The sequence below is a fragment of the Mytilus californianus genome, unplaced genomic scaffold (genome assembly GCF_021869535.1).
Source record: "Mytilus californianus isolate M0D057914Y unplaced genomic scaffold, xbMytCali1.0.p SCAF_2, whole genome shotgun sequence".
In the NCBI taxonomy this organism is placed as follows: domain Eukaryota; kingdom Metazoa; phylum Mollusca; class Bivalvia; order Mytilida; family Mytilidae; genus Mytilus; species Mytilus californianus.
The window spans coordinates 117729834-117749423 of record NW_026262668.1 but is presented as its reverse complement, the minus strand read 5'-3'; the positions used below and the strand labels follow the sequence as shown (position 1 = coordinate 117749423).

The following is a 19590-nucleotide window of genomic DNA, read 5'->3' as shown; positions in this document are numbered from 1 at the left end:
AAAACGCAAGTTTGAGAGATTTTGTCAGCGTTATCCCAAAAATGTATAAGGACATCGTTGACCAAAACCAAAATTATGTTGATAGTAAAGCTATGTATTTTCTTTCGGATTCAATTTAATTCATGGTTAGCTATGCATTGTCTTTCGGATACAATTTAGTTAATGGTTAACGATGTCTTCGATGCAAAATTTGACAAAAACATGTAAAATTTCCAATTTTATAAAAATGCCTCATACAGCAACAGTCATGTACAAGTGAATAACTTTTTGATTTTATGGACATATATAAAATTGTGAAACAGTATTTTCAGTTTATGATACAGACTTTATTAACTTCAACATTGGCAGTAAGATTTGACTACTTTTATATGTATCCTGTAAGTGAATCAAATTCTTGAGAAATTGGCCCCACTCCTTTGATTTCATAAGAATACAATCTAATTAAAATATAGAACTCGGATTTCGTTATACTACATACGAGTAACGAAATCCGAGTCCTATATTTTAATTAGATTGATAAGAATAGATCAAATATTCATAACATGGTTATTAACCTGTCTTCATTTGAATATAGAGCATAGACATTTCCTTATAAACCACACCGAGACATAAACACTTATTTTTGACAAAAGAAGTAATCTTGGACACATGCAAGTCTCTTATTCCTTATTTAAACCCATTTGAAATATATTTATGAATTATTATTTTATTTCACATACGTATTTCATTGTCATAAAACAATCATAAACATCTATAACGTAGTTTTCATCATCGTATTCATCCCAGAAAACATTTTGGGACAGCTTATGATGTTTATCTTTTCATTTAATTCCCACATAAATGTAAATTAATCAGTAGATAGGATAATACTTTACTGAGAGACAGTGAAAAGGAACTCTTTGACGCAGAGGTTCTGACAAGTGTGTCATATTTCTGAACATTTTATCGTCATGTAAATGCTAACAAGTACCTATAAAGATTTGATAAATGAGTATATATCCAATCGAGAACAAGGACAAATAACAAAAAAATCTATCTGAAGTACATGTAAAGCTGTGTGGTCATTCAGGTTATAATATTCGGTTGTGGATGTCCTTCATTCAAATTTTCACATAACATGCAAAATCTTCATATTTTATCAAAAAGGTCTTTCACAACAATGTGTATAGGTTCGAATAACATTTTGATTTTAAATGTTGAACACAAATAGTGTTGCATTAGCTTATTATATTAGGTTCATCATGCATCTTTCAAATATTGTCTGCGAGATAAATTCAAAGTAATTCTAATGTTTTTTTAAGAATATTCTCAGTAAATTGGTATAATTACAAAAATAAGAAGATGTGGTATGATTGCCAATCAGACGATTCCCCACCAAAGACCAAAAGACAGAGAATTTTACAACTATAGGTCACCGTACGGCTCTCAACAATGAGCAAACCCATACCGTATAAAAAGCTATAAAAGGCTCCAAAATGACAAATGTAAAACATTTTAAACGAAAAAACTAACGGCCTGATTTATGTACAAAACAATGAACGAAAAGCAAATATGATATACAGCAACAAACGACAACCGATGAATTACAGGCTCCTGACTTGGGACAGACACATACAGAATGTGGCGAGGTTAAACTTGTTTGTCGGCGCCAAACCCTCACCTAACCGGGGACAGTGATGCAACAGTACAAAATAAGAACAAACTATAAAAAGCAGTTGAAAAGGGCTTAACTCATCAGATCGATACAAAGCAGTCAAAGAACTTACAAAAACACAGACCGGACGTGGCAGGGTATTTATACATCCCAACAAAAAAAAAACACTAATTACAGATCTGAGAGTACTTGCAGTTACTGACAGCTAGTTCAAAACCAATAAAAACTAATAAAAATCATGCATCTAAGACCAAAACTAAGACCAGATAGGTAGACATATAATTATATTTTAGATTGGAACTATGCCAAATTCTAGCTAAAAGTATTTTAAACTATACAATTTAAGAAAATATTATTTAAGATTTTAGCAAAATGTACTGCTTATATTAAGAATTCTATTCTTAAGAAAGAGTTCCATATGGCACCTCACCATACTAAATGAACAAGATAATATCTTGCAGTTTATTCCGTAGTGTGCATATGAAAAAAGAGGCGGAAGATACACCAAGGGAACATTCAAAAGTCATAATAGTCGAAGAAAAACTGCAACGCCATGGCAAAAAACGATAACGACGAAAAGACAAATAAGTCTACAAAACAATATAAACAGAAATCTAAAGGTTGAGCGACACGAACCCCACCTCAAATCGGGGGTGAACTCAGGTGCTCCGCAAGGGTAAGCTGTTCATGTTCCATGTTGCACCCGTTATGATGCTCATGCAAGTACAAATCCGGTGAAAAGTCTCATTCGATGATGTTACAATCGAAGAAAATGAGGACCAGATGGTGGTTATGACAATTGGAACATATCCGTGGTCATCTGTGACACAGATATTCTATAACGGTAAAAACAACTCGTGATGATGTCCGTAAAACTTTCGAAAGGATGATTTCAACTTCACCATTTGGAACTCTTTATTCAAATAGCTTCCTTGTAAGCAGCAACCCTCTATCAAGGGAGTCATGATAGGAAATGCAAGCTCTGGAATACCATATGCAACTGGGAGATATATGCTCCATATTCAGGCGCTGTTGCAATGTTGCTAAATAGAAATGGAAAGTTCACAATATGAAACTCTTTCCCGCCGTACTTTATTTATACTTCACACGGTCAGCGTTTTTTTTCTAACTACGAAAAGAAACTTTCATTTCTTATAATTACATTTTAATCAAAACCGTGTTTCTATGCACTGTTGTAACGTTGTCACGTGCAGTCTATGAATCATTTCTAACCCTCACTTGATTGTTGTCTGCCAAGCAAACTGACGGAATCTTATGTAACATCTACTAGTATACATTGTAATCAAATTGGTTGGATGACCCTTGGATGTGCACTGATTGATACTTTAGTCTCGGAGAACAGGATTTATGTATAATAGGTTGTAATTGGCTGTGAACTAGCTTTAAGTAACTGCGATTACTCTTATATCTGTGTTTTGTGTCTATTATTATTATGTTAGTTGGTTTGTGCTTCGTATCGATCTATTGAGTTAAGGTAGCACTCCACAGTTAGGTGTGTAGTTTCGCATTTTGGTCCCTGTGGATTTTTCAAATATGATAGCTTGTGTAGAATAAAATTCATTTTTGGATAGCTGAAGATTAAAATAGCCTTCATTTGGGTTTATAGGAATATCAAGATTATGTAATGTATGTAATATGAGCTGTTTTCTGTATGACAGTCCGTATTTTCATATCCATGCCAAATATTGGTCCGGCAATTATTGTAATGTTTTTTTCCAACTTTTTGTCGCACGAACTCTGCAATTAAATTTACGAAAAAATGAGGCGAAAGACACCCATTTTTTACTTGATCATTTGGTAGATTTATATCAACAGTTTCTGAAAAGGTATCATTTAAAGGCATTGAAATTCTAGTTGAACCAAATTTTGGGGGAATAAGTGACTTTTTTACACCCCCCCCTTTTTGCAATATTTTATGGTAAATAAATGCAGAATTTTGCCATGGATACACAAAAAAGGAATTATATTTCACCATTTTAACTTTTAAAAATCAAATCTATGGAAGATACTGATTACATACATATACACATGTATAACACAAACAGTTAGGTTAATGTATTAGAAAGTCAGGAATAGAAGATGATAAAACATTTTGTGGTTTAATTTTAATGTTTTTTTCTAACTGTGGAGTGCTACCTAAGGTGGTATGGGAGTATAAAACAAAAAATGACAAAATGTTTAAATATATTGTGATATGTTAAAAAAATATAATAAAATGATAGGTCACCGAGCTTGTTTTCAAGCTATACGTTTTGAAAATATGACACATTTTGTATGGATTATACAGAGAAAAATCATCATAATGTGAATAGAAGGTAAACTAAATGAATTTTTATATAAAATAAGAGAAGATAGCTCTTATAAAATGCTTTCAGGATATTTTAAGAAAAAAAAACGGGGTAACCGTACGTTTTTTCCTTCTATAACTTAAAATATAAAAATTTCCATAAGATTCCTATATAAATTATACTTTTTCCGAGTTGCCTCCCCTTATAACGCAAAATCACAGTTAAAAAAAAAGATTGAAATCAAGCAAACATATTCTACTTTTGTAAAAATGTGAGAGTTAATAATCTAAAATTAATTCAATGTGTTCATTTAATGGATTTTTTTAAATTAGTAAGTTGCATTCCTGTATCGAAATTTTCTGACCTAATTAAAACTCTAGACCTATTGTGTTCTGCTTGTATAAAATCCAAGATGACGGAATACACCTATACCACATTAAGCAATTTGCAACTTATTTTTACAGTTTGTTCGTATTTTTTGCTGTTACACCCCTGTCCCAGGTAATTATAAGGGGAGGTTTGAGCTTTCACAAACATGCTTAACCCCGCCACATTTTTTATGGGCCTGCCTAAGTCGGGAGCCTGTAATTCAGTGGTTGTCGTTGGTTCATGTCTGTCATATTTGTTTTTCGTAAATTGTATCGTAATAAATCAGATCGTAAGTTTTACTCGTTTAAACTGGTTTAAATTTTGTCATGTTAGGTCCTTTTATAGCTGATTTAAGCTCACTGTTGAAGGCCGTACGGTGACCTATAATTGCTTACATCTACATTACGCATATATGCCAAACTGTAATTTGATTTAGTTTTCTTATTCTTTTTAAAAGAAAGGAATCCTTAAAATAATTTTTAAAAAACAATAGAAACATTTTTGTATGTGTTCAAGTCCAGCCAGACCTTTCTTGCAATTGTTGAGTTTATTTTGAAAATGGTTATACTTAATGATACCATTCCGTATTCATATATATGGGTTTGTGCAATGAATACAACACAACCAATGTATGCATGTGACTTTTTCATTAAATTCTTATCATTTCATTTGCATTAACATAAACAGAAGGTTCGCAGATTTTCACATGACATTTTACACCAGCTCAGTTAGAATGAAAATGTTGAATTACATAAGAGATGTTAAACATTTGTCACTTTACTTACACAAACACCCATAATTTACATATGAAATAAATTAGAAAATGTCTCAATCAAAAGAATTTTCTCTATCACCAATTTCCTGATCTGTAATCCAACTTAAATCGATGACTTTTTCAAATCTTTTTATTTTTATCGCCGTTTTTTGTCCTACATATGATAAACGTGTTCTATACCAATACAAGTTAAATAATTTAAACCTTCAGATAGAAAATTTACTTAACGGCATGTCCTCGGCTAAGATTTCAAACCTATACAAATATATTCTAAAGTGATACGTCAAGTTACTAAACGGTATTTTGGACATGAGGGAACTTCACCTATATAGGTAAGACATATAGAAATCTTTTATAGACAATAGTATTGTAACGTATTGGGGTTTTAATTTTTAAGTCATTATTTAATTCAAATATAAAACTACTTTAAGTGATGTGTAAGTTGGTAAATAAATACAGGAATATCTTCTGTTAAAAATTGGCACCAAATCGTATGCAGGATTAAGTTTAGTGTAGGCGTGTTTTAAATTTTGTGTGGATTTTATTCTTTACTGGCTGGAAGGTTTTGAAAATATAATTGACGCAAACAAACTTAAAAAAAAAGAAGCTTTAACTGTAGTCCTGCTGAATTGTAAAAAAAAAAGGCGCATACCCTCAATATACCTTTGACGTTACTGTATCTTTTTACATAGCCCAAACTGCATGTACCCTGTCTAGTTTCAGTACGTGCTCATTCCTGTTCAAGTGTTACTATGTGTCGATAGTTCCCTCAGTAATAGGGACTGCTTTGGTCTTGTTTTTGGTGGCTTATTCAAAGACTGTGTTTTTCAATTTTGCCGATTTATTTAATTTCCTTATGAACTTTCTCGGCGGAGATATCTCGTTCATTTTTTGATTCGCAATGTTTTCACGTGATTTGCAATGCGCAATCTTAAATTCTTATGTCTATATTAGCACGAATTCATCTATACATACTCATATACTAAAGGATATTCGTGGTAGCAGATCAACAAAACAAATTGACAAAAAAAATGAAATACGCAAACAAATAAATGTAGACTTTTAAATCGGTATAATTATAGCCGATGTCAAGTCAACTTAATTAAAATTGAAGATAAAATTGATTACCTGTAGTTCAATCAGTATTGATTTGATATTTATTTTGGTTTCATAAAAACACTCATCGTGCAGATTATATTGAGAAAACCATAAAGTTGAAACCATAAACAAATAATACATATATGAAACAATGATATCACCATGGAAAGGTTATTTACATTTAATTTGTTTTATCTTCCTATGAAACACAGGTCTGATTGAATGCTCAATCATCTATTACACTATATAGCTAACCAAGAGTTTTCACAATTAAATATCGCAAAATCTGCACTTAATAAAAACAAATATTGATATGGATACCACTTAGCACCTCTTTAAGCTTATTCTGTATACCGAAGTGAATCTCAATTCATATATGATAGTATATATAAACTTCAAAGGAACCCCGGAACAGTAAACAGAAACCGTTTTCTTCTATAAAGCATGATATCACAATTTTCCAAGGATTTCTCAAATTGATTTGTGATAAGCAGGTTCCCCTATTGTTAACTTTCCTTTCATTTTCAAAAAGGATATTGCTTGTGTAGTATACATTTCGCAGTTCGATGCACCCGCAATTCCGTCAGCAGTCAGTTGGGTCTTGTATTTGCTGTAACTAAAAAAAAGGTACTGTCCAGAACTATCTCATAGTTCGATCCACGACCTTCCTCACTCGAGGATAGCACGCTACCACGAGAAAACTAAGTTTCTGCTGCAAAGCTGTTTTACATATGTATTCTTCTCTGTTTCTTCTTTTATACCCATTTTTGAGGTATATCGTTCGTTTTTGGCGATCCTGTGACATTTGTCGCGGAAGCGAGACATATACGCGTTCCATCATTCCGTCTGCGACATTCTTTACGCCGTCAAACTTTCGTGATATTTTATGAAACTTTGACCAAAAGATCATCCAGAGCAAAATTTTGAACATATACTGACAAAAAGACTTTGCTATTTTGGCAGTTAACATTAAGATACATTCTGCAGTGAGAGTTCTTTAGATATTAAAAACTTAGTCAAACCTTCATAGGATTTTTGAAATGTGTTACATTCAAACAAAACAGCACTTACAAAAACATAATGAAAACAAAAAAAATATTTATTTCAAAACTACTTGAAATAATATTATTAATACAGTAAATAACAAATATATTTATAATGCCTATATGAAATTTAGTATATGTACAAATTGATAAATATAACTTTTCATAATTGAGTTACATGAGTTATACAGTTAAGAGATTGCAATTATACACTTTTTACGCAAGTCATTTTTTTCAAAACCACATATTTGATATAATGTACTTATCATTTCTAGTTTATCGCACTTGAAGAGTAACAACAGTAGGTATTTATCCATAATGGTACATTAAATAATCATTAACAATAAGTAATAAGTAATAAGCATTTAGAATAATTTTAGTCAATATTTGAGGATGGATGTGTGACCGTTTTAGTGATTGAGGTAATATGTGACGATGGATAAGTGACCTTTTAAGTGATTGAGGTAATATGTGACGACGAATGAGTGACCTTTTTAGTGATTGAGGTAATATGTGACCACGGATGAGTGACCTTTTTAGTTATTGGGGTAATATGTGACGATTAATGAGTGACCTTTTTTAAGTGATTGAGGTAATATGTGACGACGGATGAGTGCCTTTTTAAGTGATTGAGGTAATATGCGACGACAGATGAGTGACCTTTTTAGTGATTGAGGTAATATGTGACGACGGATGAGCGCCTTTTTTAGTGTTTGAGGTAATATGCGACGACAGATGAGTGACCTTTTTAGTGATTTAGGTAATATGTGACGATGGGTGAGTGACCTTTTTAGTGATTGAGTCAATATATGAGGATGGATGAGTGACCTTTGTAGTGATTGAGGTAATATGTAACAATGAATGAGTGACCTTTTAAGTGAGGAAGTAATATGTGACGATAGACGAGTGACCTTTTTATAAATTGAGTTAATATGTGACGATGGATGAGTGACCTTTTGTGTGATTCAATCAATATGTGACGATGGATGTTTGACCCTTTTGAAACCGATTGAAATAAACTTTGATAGAGGAAATTTCGGAACATTATCTTTTAGATTAACAAAATAATGAGCACCTGACGTATTTTCACTTGCATATTTATAGATCTATGTAACTCATAGCGCGAGTTCAACATTCTGTTCGCTGTGTAAATTATACACGCTATTTGGTCTTTAAAAGTATAATAAGCACAATTGTATTTAATTGTGTTTTCATTTGTAAATAAATTGCTATTGATCAATTAATTATGTTTCGATTCCCACATATTATGAACAGTACTATTCTGATTGACAAACAGTTTGTTATATCGTTTATATCTCCATATTTAACTTGTTAGATGTACAATGGTTACATGTGTTGACAAATTAGGACACTTTCAAAAGCCTTAGACCAAACAATGAAAGAAGATTATAATGTTTATGTGCATTTAAAATCATTAAATAAATTATAACAGAGGTCAAACATTTCGCACAATCCTATATATGGTGATCCAATTTTCTTTTTAAATCCGTTTAGAATTGTAACAACATATAAGAATAAAGATCATTTTCCTGTTTGCTCCAATAACAATATTTATTTACCTACAAAGTACAAGTTTAAAAGTACTATTTTATACATAACCTTCAAATATTTACTTTTTGAATACAGTTGTGGGTCCTTCCTATTATCTTATTTGTTTTTCTTAGCCTCCTCATGCAGATCTCATGCAGGCAGACAAATGTAGAATCTAAAATAAGTAACGTTTTTGAAAACATTTAATTAGGCTATCTTTTACACACAACTATTAATGACAATTTGAAAAATATAAATCAATTCTTCTTTTTGTTGTATTTTTTTCGACTGCGATGTATTACCGTCTTCTCTACAATGATATTCAATTAAATATCGTGAAATTTGGCGAAAAAGTGGCAGTAATTGCAGAAATTAGCATTTGACATGAAAAAATTTATTGACATCTCACTTCACTGATTTCCAGTTTTTAAACCTGTAAATTGATTTTGTTTATTATGCTGTCCTTCTAAATTTTATTTTTATTCTACATTCAATTCATACACGGTATTAATTTCAGTGGCGGATTATTTTGTTACGTAAATCGCATATCAATTTTGATTTAAGATTGGAATTGGAATGCGATTTGGCGAATTCTCAATTCATATGGTGGAGAAATATGTTGAACTTTACATGGTTATATCATAATTGCAAGTTAAGGAACAAACGTAATTACATTATAATTGTCAGTATGCATGCACATTTGTGTATTTATCAAACTACAAACGATTATAGGATCTGACTAAAGTTGCTGAGTGGATGAGACAATAGTCATATAATTAACAACATTAAAAATAAGCAAGAGGTCATGTATATCATGCATGCGATTCTTATGTGTCAAAGACACGAACACTCAACAGCCCCCAAACAAATAGATAAAATATCATTTTTTTGGAAGCCAAATAAGAACCCACCAAAAATATTATCTAAATCGAGATCATGAATTGAAAAAATCGCTATCATAGATTAAAAATCGTTATCACGAATCTTATAATGGAATTCGTCATTTATCACGGATGAGATTCGTAATAACGAATCTGAGGAACAAGTAGAACAATTTTTTGTAATTCGTGACCACGGATAAAAATCTTTAGAATTAAAAGTAAATCTTTATCACGGATTCAACTTGTTTTCACGGATTAAAATCGTTATCACGAATCTGTGGAATTAGTAATCACATGTTTTTGTAACTCGTGATCACGAATAAAATTGATGCTATCCAATTCAATTCAATGTTTTATTAAATACTCATCTCTCAACAAGTACAATCGATATTGATTTTGAATGATAAAAAAATAATAATGGACGTACTTCAGCGCGGTATTAATAAATTGTAGAACAATGCCACATACAATGAGAGCCATTCTATACAGAATTATCAGAGACTATTCTTAAAATGTATAGATATACTACATTAAAAATATAAAATAAAATACTATTTACAATAAATAAAATTTCTACGCCTTTTTAACATTAAATAACATGTTTTGGCACACACGCGTATCTTATTTACATCTTTGAATAAAATCACTTATTTTTGGTTGTCATCTAAAGTATTAAAATTTTCATTAAAATTTCAGCAACATAATATAAATGGTTTCTTAAATCGTCATAAACAGGGCATTTCAATGTAACATGCGCTTCGTCGTCGATAAAACCATCACACATATGACATAATAGTACTCTGTTTTCTATTACTATATTTTCATGTCTCCCAATTTCAATCCTCAGTGGGGCTCAACATCTAAATTTGGCGAAAGCACTTCTGTGACTGAAAGGCAAATCTATTTTACAGTATTCTTCGAGTTCAAAACTTTCTTAGATCAATTTGCACGTTCGTAGCTTATTGCCATACTCCACGAGGGTATCATCAGCTCAGTAGTCAGAACTCCAGTACTGGCATGATTTATAACAAACCTTTCTAAAATTGTCCGTTTATAAATTTTGAAATTATAAAAAAAATAAAGTTTCAACTCTCACAGGCAAAGTTGAACTTAAATGGATTTTAGGTCCCTTTTTGGTCGTATAGCTCTTCAACTGTTTCGCTTCTTATACATCCTGGGCTTTCAAATATTCGGCTTTGAGCGTTCCTGATGAAGGTAAATCCAGAAATGCGCTTCGGACGCATGAACTTTATATCGTGTTGTTTTCATTTTTTCATATTTTCTACCCGATAGAGATTTATCAGAATGTAAAACAGCTTGCCAATTATCGGCATGTTTATCGTGCAGTTTGATATAAAAAAAAAAGTATTACAATATAATGTGTGTCCATATTATATGCATATTGTCAGAATTCCATTACATGCCTTTGAAAGCGCAATGATCGAAACTAGAGTGTAAGATTTAATGTCGTCATATCGACATGTTTTTACCACTACAAAAAAAAGTATGTAAAAATAACGACACATTTTGTCGTTATATCAATCTCCAAAATGACGACACATCACGTTGAAATAACGACATGCCAAAATAACAACACATAATTATGCTGAAGTTATTATTATAACGACATTTTTTTGGCGTGACCTAACTGGTGTCCGTTAATATATGTATATTGAAAACTACACTTGCAATGCTTGGACATTGTTTCTAGGTTGTTTAAATGTCTTCTTACTCAAAGTTCCCATTGAAAGACACTTTTCATGACGTAGGGTACAGTACCTTAATATTCTGAAGATTCCACTTGATTAGATTGGAGAAAAATATTTCATTTATCAAATAATTATTCAAACTTATAGTGAAAAGTGCAAGCAATGTAAGGTACTACCTCACACTGACTTCTCAAAAGCGAATATAAAGCTATAAAATGAGGACAAGATCGCAACTTTGAAATAATGTTAAAGATCAAGGATTCTTATAAGGGATAATGAATGCGATTGACAAGAGAATGTGGACAAGTTTAACCTCAACTCTGTTAAAGTATAAATATTATCGATATGTCAGTTCAATGTTAATTATATCATAACTTTTAGTTAAATTCAAAAGCTTGTCAAATATTTAAGTTTTCAAATTTAAAATCTTTATTGTGTTACTTTTAAACAAGAAAGAGAATAACGAGGTGATTTTCTAAATGGGTTCATTTTCATTTGCAAACACAAAAGTGACAATCTTACAGGGGGTTGAATAATACCATCATATTAACTTTTGCAGTGCCAAAGTTCACATCTGTGGTCTTGACCCGTCTTAGATATATATTTTTTAACTTTAATTTTAAATTTTACATTAAAAGCAATTAAACTTTAATTGTCACTGTTAATCTTCGTATGAATACATGAAGACCAAATTAATTACTTTTGGAGTGTCAAAAATTCGTTGGAAGTACTTGATAAATTGCATGCTTATATTGGTGATTTTGAATCTGTTCAAAGTTTTGATTTTTCTACCCTATATACCACTTTGCCTCATAATCTTATTAAGAAAAAAATCACACACCTGATTAATTTGGCATTTAAAAAGTCGGAATGCGAATATATATGTTCGAACTCTTTTAGGTCATTTTTTAGTAACAATAAACAAAAGAACTATGTCAATTGGACCTGCTTTGATACTATAACTGCCCTTTAAATTTTACTAGATAACATTTTTGTTCGCTATGGAGATTCCGTATATCGTCAGGTTATCGGAATTCCCATGGGAACTAACTGTTCACCACTTATTGCGGACCTGTTTCTGTATTGTTATGAGTTACAATTTATGACTAAAATCAGCAAAGACCCATCAAAACAACATCTGATTCAAAAATTTAATAACGCTTTTAGATATTTAGATGATATATTGGCTCTCAATAATGACGACTTCAGTATGTACACTAAAGAGATTTATCCTGCCGAACTGACTTTAAATAAAGCTAATACTAACAATGAACACTGCCCTTTCCTGGATCTTGATATCTATATCTATAACGGGAAGCTTAATATCAAAAATTATGATAAAAGAGATGATTTTTCATTTCCTATTGTTAATTATCCATTTTTAAATGGTGACGTTCCCTTGTCACCATCTTATGGTAGTTATATATCTCAACTTGTTCGATTCGCTCGTGTATGTAACAAATCATTTGATTTCAACGAAAGAAATCTATGTATTACTGAAAAATTATTACACCAGGGTTTTCGATATCACAAACTAGTCAAAACATTTACTAAATTTCATCATCGGTACAAGGACATCATTCGTAAATATAAATCAACATGCAGACATCTTATACGTTCAGGTATTTCACATCCAATATTTTATGGTAATATTCTTTACAAAGCACAAAAATTTCGGCATTCACCTCAAAAGCTAATCAAATCTTTACACAGACTTATTCGGAAGGGATATAGTTACGATACTGTTGTCAGGTCATTAAGGATTGCATATTTTGGTATTAATATTGATTCACTCATAGAGTCTTTGCATCGGAAATAAACACATTCATTCTAAAACCAGTTGTTGGCATGATACGGGTTATGTTCTTCTCATATAATTTATGATGGTATGATACTAAACCCCTAACGGGAGGGATTTTACCTGATTTTCATATGATGAAGACAGAATCTTTTAATCAGTTTAATTGAGGTCTGGAGCTGGCATGTCAGTAACTGCTAGTAGTTCTTTGTTAATTTATGTATCATTGTCATTTTGCTTAGTTTCTTTTGTTACCTATTCTGACATCGGACTCGGACTTCTTTTAAACTGAGTTTTACTGTGCGTATTGCTATGTGTTTCTTTATTCTACATTGGCTAGAGGTATAGGGGGAGGGTTGAGATCTCACAAAACATGTTTAACCCCGTTTAACCCCGCCGCATTTTTGCGCCTGTCCCAAGTCAGGAGCCTCTGGCCTTTGTTAGTCTTGTATGTTTTTTTAATTCTAGTTCCTTTATATGTTTTGGAATTTAGTGTGACGTCCATTTTCACTGAACCAGTACACAATTTTATTTAGGGGCCAGCTGAGGACCACCTCCGGGTGCGGGATTTTCTCGCTGCGTTGAAGACCCATTGATGGCCTTCGGCTGTTATCTGCTCTTTGGTCGGGTTGTTGTCTCTTTGACATATTCCCCATTTCCATTCTCAATTGTATGCATCTGTCTCTCTTTATAAAATAAGGAGATATGAATGTTTGTAGTTTTTATTACACGAAGGCAAGATGGCGATAATGAACAGCTGATTTTTGATTTTATATCTGTAGCTGCACATGCCTCATCATCTATATTTTAAATCATCAACAAAAATGTACAAAAATAAAGATAAAAACCGTTTATTCTTCCAGACACAGCAGGCATTTCATCCATAACAACATTAACTAAATAAACGTTATATAAATTATGTAAATGTTTTGTATAAAGCAAAACATATCGCTATAGAAATTTGAATATGAAATACTGAATACAGCTACAAATACATTACGAAATAGCATAACTTTAAAGGAATTATAGTTCACTCGCTGTAAGTGACCACAGTCAGACAAATCTCCTTCTACCATATTATTACATTAGACCAAATACTTCTAAATTTCACTCTCTAAAAAAAGGATTTCAACGTTGAAAAGACTTGTGTAATTTTATTAGAGTAATAAATAAAAAAGCCAGTCCCTCTGGCTAATGGACATTTTATCGTGTATCTATTTCTATCTTTTAATTTCTATTTCTATCATATTTCTGGGTTTCTTTTTATTTTTTGTTTTCTATTTTTTGTATTGCCTTTTGTATAAGTTTACTTGCATCACCTTAAGCATTGTATGTTAAATTATTATGTTTCCTTCTCTGTACCTTTGTTAATTGGTTTTAGAGAATATAGTACCTATTTATCTATATTTCATTTTTTATCAAAACAAGTGAGAATGAATTTCACAATTTACTTTCGGGTTAAAGAGAGATTAGTCCGTTCATGACGTTTTTAATAAGGTTTTTAAGAGAGTAAATGTTCCAGGTTTGGATAAATATAAACATATAAAAAGGGGGAACACTATACCATTTAAAAGTATATCTCAGTGTTTCCCAGGTTGGACAACAAGTTCTAAATTTCCATCCATGCATTATACTCAACTGTGATATATTTGTCATTACTCCAATTTTTTTTTGCTGTGCATATAAAACATTTTCCAGACACGAGAGCATGTCATATGTATTTATTCATTTCATATGTATACCCTGTTTTATTCGAAAGAGGTAGGACCGATTCCTTTGAATTTATTCGAAACTATGACCTATATTTATATAAAAAGTGTTTCAATTGTAACTTTTAAATCCCACGTCATCACAGCCTCATGTGTGTACTATAAAATTTGTAACAGCATTATTTACAAGACTGTTTGACGTGCCAAAATTGCAAAATCGTCTCTCACATAAATGACAACAAAGTGTTGATGTGTTATGGACAAATGTGATACTATTAAAAAATCTCTCAAGTATATTATTTTGACGTCTATACTATTCGAATTCCAGTACGATATATCTGACTAAAAATCAGATCTTATTACAATGAGTTTGAGTAGGATACAACAGGAAAGTAACATACTATAATTAAGTATTTCCATGGTAACAACCACTCTCTGATTTTCATCCTGTGAGTGAAACAAATACTAGGGATATTGGTCTTTTATCTTCACCAGTAAGAGAATAATGATTCACTCATTAAAGAACACCTTCCTAAAACACATGTTCATTTTGAAGGTTTTTTTTTATTATCTTCTCAATTCGATCGAGCACGCATTCTGAACAGGTGTTAACATGGCAAAATGTAACATTTTCCCGTAAACATAACTAGTTATCTCAATCTAGCTTTTGAGTGGGAAATCACGGCACTAGCGATTCCTCTAGGCATGCTTGATTTGAGTATATGACAGTGCCGGACCCAAGATCTACTAGTTCTTAAAACAAAAATCATAGATCTATAAAACAATATAAATTGTAAATGAAATGCATGTGGTAAATGAAACGTTATTGATTACGTTTTGTGTATACACTAGGAAACATTTACTATTAAACTTTATAGGAATACTAATTCTGTAGAGATATTTCTAATGATATTGACACACGTGTAATCATTAATCTGTGTTATCAATTTTTAAAAACACTGTAGGATTTACGAAATGTACACGATCTTTGGTCCGGAGATAGGAAGTCAGACATTTCTATTTCTCAAGGTAAGCAAATGCCATAAAGAGATTGTGAATTGTATTTATTGTTCGCAGAAATTAGAATCATCGTAACGTTACCTTCGTTTGAATAAGAAAAAAATTAAAGTATTAATTTTTTAATGTCAATATGTTTTTATTTTTTTTGTTTTTTTACTTGTTCTGCAACTAATACACTCAGCCGTTTGTTTAAAAGAACATTCCAATAACAGGGCTTTCCATGGACATTTTTTCGATAATTCCAATTTTCTTAAAAAGATATCATCTTACCACCATTAATTAGTCAGATTACTAATTGAAATTGTAATAGCATCAATTGGTTACGTGTATATCCGTTAGCTTTTATAGTTGTTGGTCGATGAGAAGTTACAAGGTATCAGTCGAAATAGCGGTATACATGTATCTATATCCTGGTATCTATGATGAGTTTATATATTATTAACATAAAACGAGCTGTTATGTCTCAACAACTATAATGACGAATTACACCACAATATGTCGAAAACAGACATACTTATTTTCGTATAGACTGAAAACAGGCCAAAATAATTAGGCAATTATGTCGAAACAACGACATGTTTATGTAAGTTTTCGACATTCTATGTCGTTTCAATACAATGTAGTTCTTTAGGAGGAAATTGCGGACTGGGTTGTCCAAAATGATACTACAAAAAGAGTTATAAAAAATAATCAAATTATAACATAGACTAATTGAATAATGTATCTATCTATTGATCATATGCCTCGTTCACACGTACATTCAATTCGAATTGAATTCGAATCGATGCGAATCGAATTCGCTTATAGCGTTCAAACACTCTTCTTCTTTTTTATTCGAATCGAATTCGAATTGGCTAATTCGCATTATCCAATTCGCAATAGAAATGCGTTTTCGTTTCAATTCGAATTAAACTGTGGTGTGGACACTTCCTAAATTGTAATTCGAATTACCCGAACAAGTGCTTTAGAGATCCTGCCTATTTATTTCAAATTTGATCCTAGCACCATCCATACAAATGGTCGTTCCCTAAAGAAGATTTTTTTTAAGAAAGGATAAATCTGGGCAAAATTTCAAAGACAAATCAAAAGATTTTCTTTTTATCGTTTAACAATGGTTTAAATAACAGGAAAATGTTCTTAGAAAAAATAGCACCATCCATACAAATGGTCGTTCCCTAAAGATTTTAAGAAAGGATAAATCTGTTATTGAAATGAGAAGGAAAAATGATTCCGATAAATGTAATATCAGATCAAGAGAATAAGTTTGGAGATGTTATTGGCTCTAAAATGGTTGTTTTGTTTTAAATTATAATAAATTAATTGATAATGCGAATTAAAAGTTAACGTCGTTCGGACAGTAAAGCGAATTTGACGCGCATTGCAATTCGTATTAAGGTTGTTTGTTACTTTGTTTCAAAATAACAAGTATTTTGAAAGACTGATATGAATTGATAATATATAAATAAAGGAACAAAAAGCAGAAAGAAAATTAAGGTGCGAGTGCTTATTTTCGAGATATAAGCCATTGAAAATTTGGTTGGAAATGATTCTCTCTAGATTTTTCATACATTTAACATTGGCACCTTTTTTCTTTAAAAAACAATGAAAAAATAACAAGGAATTTATAAGATTCTTTAAACCATATGTAATAAAATGATGAAAAGAAAAGTAGAGGTAGGCGGGCAAAATTTTAAATGGCACTACATGGATTAAACCAGAGAATTCAGAGGATGGCAAAAATTCAAAAACAAGAGGAGCGAACATCCTTAAAATTTACATTCGGACGTTAAACGTTTTGAATGCGAATTAAACTAATTCGAATTTGTTAGTGCGAATCGAATTCGAATTACGTATGAACGCAGCACCAGATTACAATGCGTTTTTGGTTTTGTTGTTGTTGTTGGCAATCCCTTGTATGTAATGTTAATGGCAAAGAGTCTATAGAGATTAATGGTTTGGAAAATTTATTCGAAAATGTACAATATACATTGATTTCATCATGATTTTTATTTTCAAAGAGTTTCATGAATTCTAAAGAAATATCCTGTTGTCACGGAGTCAAAATATATTCATCTATTTGAAAACAGTCAGATATTCGTAATAAAAAAAACATTTTTCATCGATTATGTCAAATACTTTACTTTGCTACAATATAATAAAATATTAAATCATTTATGAAACTAGTCGTTAAATGTACATTATAAATTCATAAGAAACATTTGATATTATGGTACTTCAATTCATGGAACTTGTTTTCAACCAATGAACTTCGATGAAAACAAGATAAACGAGAAGATGAAATATTTATCACACGGTAATTTTATAATAGCTTGAAATTTATATATATAAAACATTACCGACCGTGCAAGGGCTGTATAGCCAGTCAAGGTCGTTAAAAACTTCCATTTGTTTGTATAAAACATTTAGGCGTTGGATCGTTATGAAAAACGAGACTGTACACAATAAATAAATTATATATAGGCCTAAAAAGTGAACAAATTTAAACAGCATATCAAGGTTTTTATTTTCGTTTATGTTAGAAATGTTGTGTTTATTTAAACTGAAAGTATGATAAATATTCTTTATTTATGAGTTATCAGTATGAAATTCAAAATTACTGCAAGTTAGTGATAAATTTTAACTTTTGTATTTGTTTCAGACTATATTAGTTTACGTGGAAACATTAAATCTGGTTTAAGCCATCCTTATTCTAAGTTTAGACATACTTACAGTGTTTACAGCAAAATGGATTATCGACAATTATAACGACATATAAGCACCATAACACGAGGAATCTTTTGTTTACCTCTTTATGAAGCTAAAAACTTGTTTGACAATTTGCACGTTTTTGGTCATATGAAAGAATAACCTTTCCCCAAATTAGGAGGTTGACCCGAGTGCCACTTGCGAGTTTTATTTAGACGAAACGCAATTCAATAATTGTTTCATTTGTACGTGTACAATATCAAATGCATGTGGTTTTTATAAAAACAAAAAGTTGACCTCACAAATAGAGATGTTGAGAAACTTAGTTGTTTAGACTGGGACGAAAAAGGCACAAGTTACCTTAGATCATTTTAAAGCTACTTAAGCACTTGGATCTTCCTTCTTAAAACTTCCAATATTATTGCATGATGAACCAAATGGTATTTTAATTATTACCGTTTGATTAAAGTTCTTGTCCAACATTTTCTTTTAGCTTTACCTTTTTTTGATAACTTCATTACAGAAAAAAACAAAATGATAGACTGTTGTAATTATTAGGTCTTCCATTGTTTATATTAATTGACAGGTAAAAGTAGGAGAAATATTATCATTTGTTTACAATCTTATAAGATTAATTTGTGCATGTGTACAAGAGAGTCTTATAACACAATATCTTACGATACAAATCCTATAATACAAATCTTATTGTGTGTATCGGCCTATTGCAACCTTCGGGAAGCCAGCTCATAGTTTATTAAACATGGTAGCCCTTTCATTTGAATAAAAGGGACAGTCAAATAAGAACTCGGGTATGTCTTCAACCCACACCTATATGTTGGATCAAATATAATATTAACCCCAACACAAGTCATAGTCCAAGAAATACGCCGAACAACTTAATTGAGCAGATAATATTTAGTTTCCTTGGACCATACAAATAATGTAAGAATTTTTCCCGATTTCTAGTA

At 31.3% G+C, this 19590-nt stretch overlaps 1 protein-coding gene across 5 annotated transcripts in view; it reads left to right on the top strand.

Moving 5' to 3' along the window:
* LOC127728645 (forkhead-associated domain-containing protein 1-like) overlaps window positions 1-19590 on the top strand; it is a 40275-nt gene that overhangs the window by 449 nt on the left and 20236 nt on the right. The window contains exon 1 of one of the 5 annotated variants that reach the window (XM_052236179.1): window positions 5327-5439. The exons of the other annotated variants lie outside the window; for them this stretch is intronic. The gene's annotated coding sequence lies outside the window, so the exon portion shown is untranslated. Of the gene's footprint in view, window positions 1-5326; window positions 5440-19590 lie in introns of those variants that run through there. 5 annotated transcript variants of the gene reach the window in all.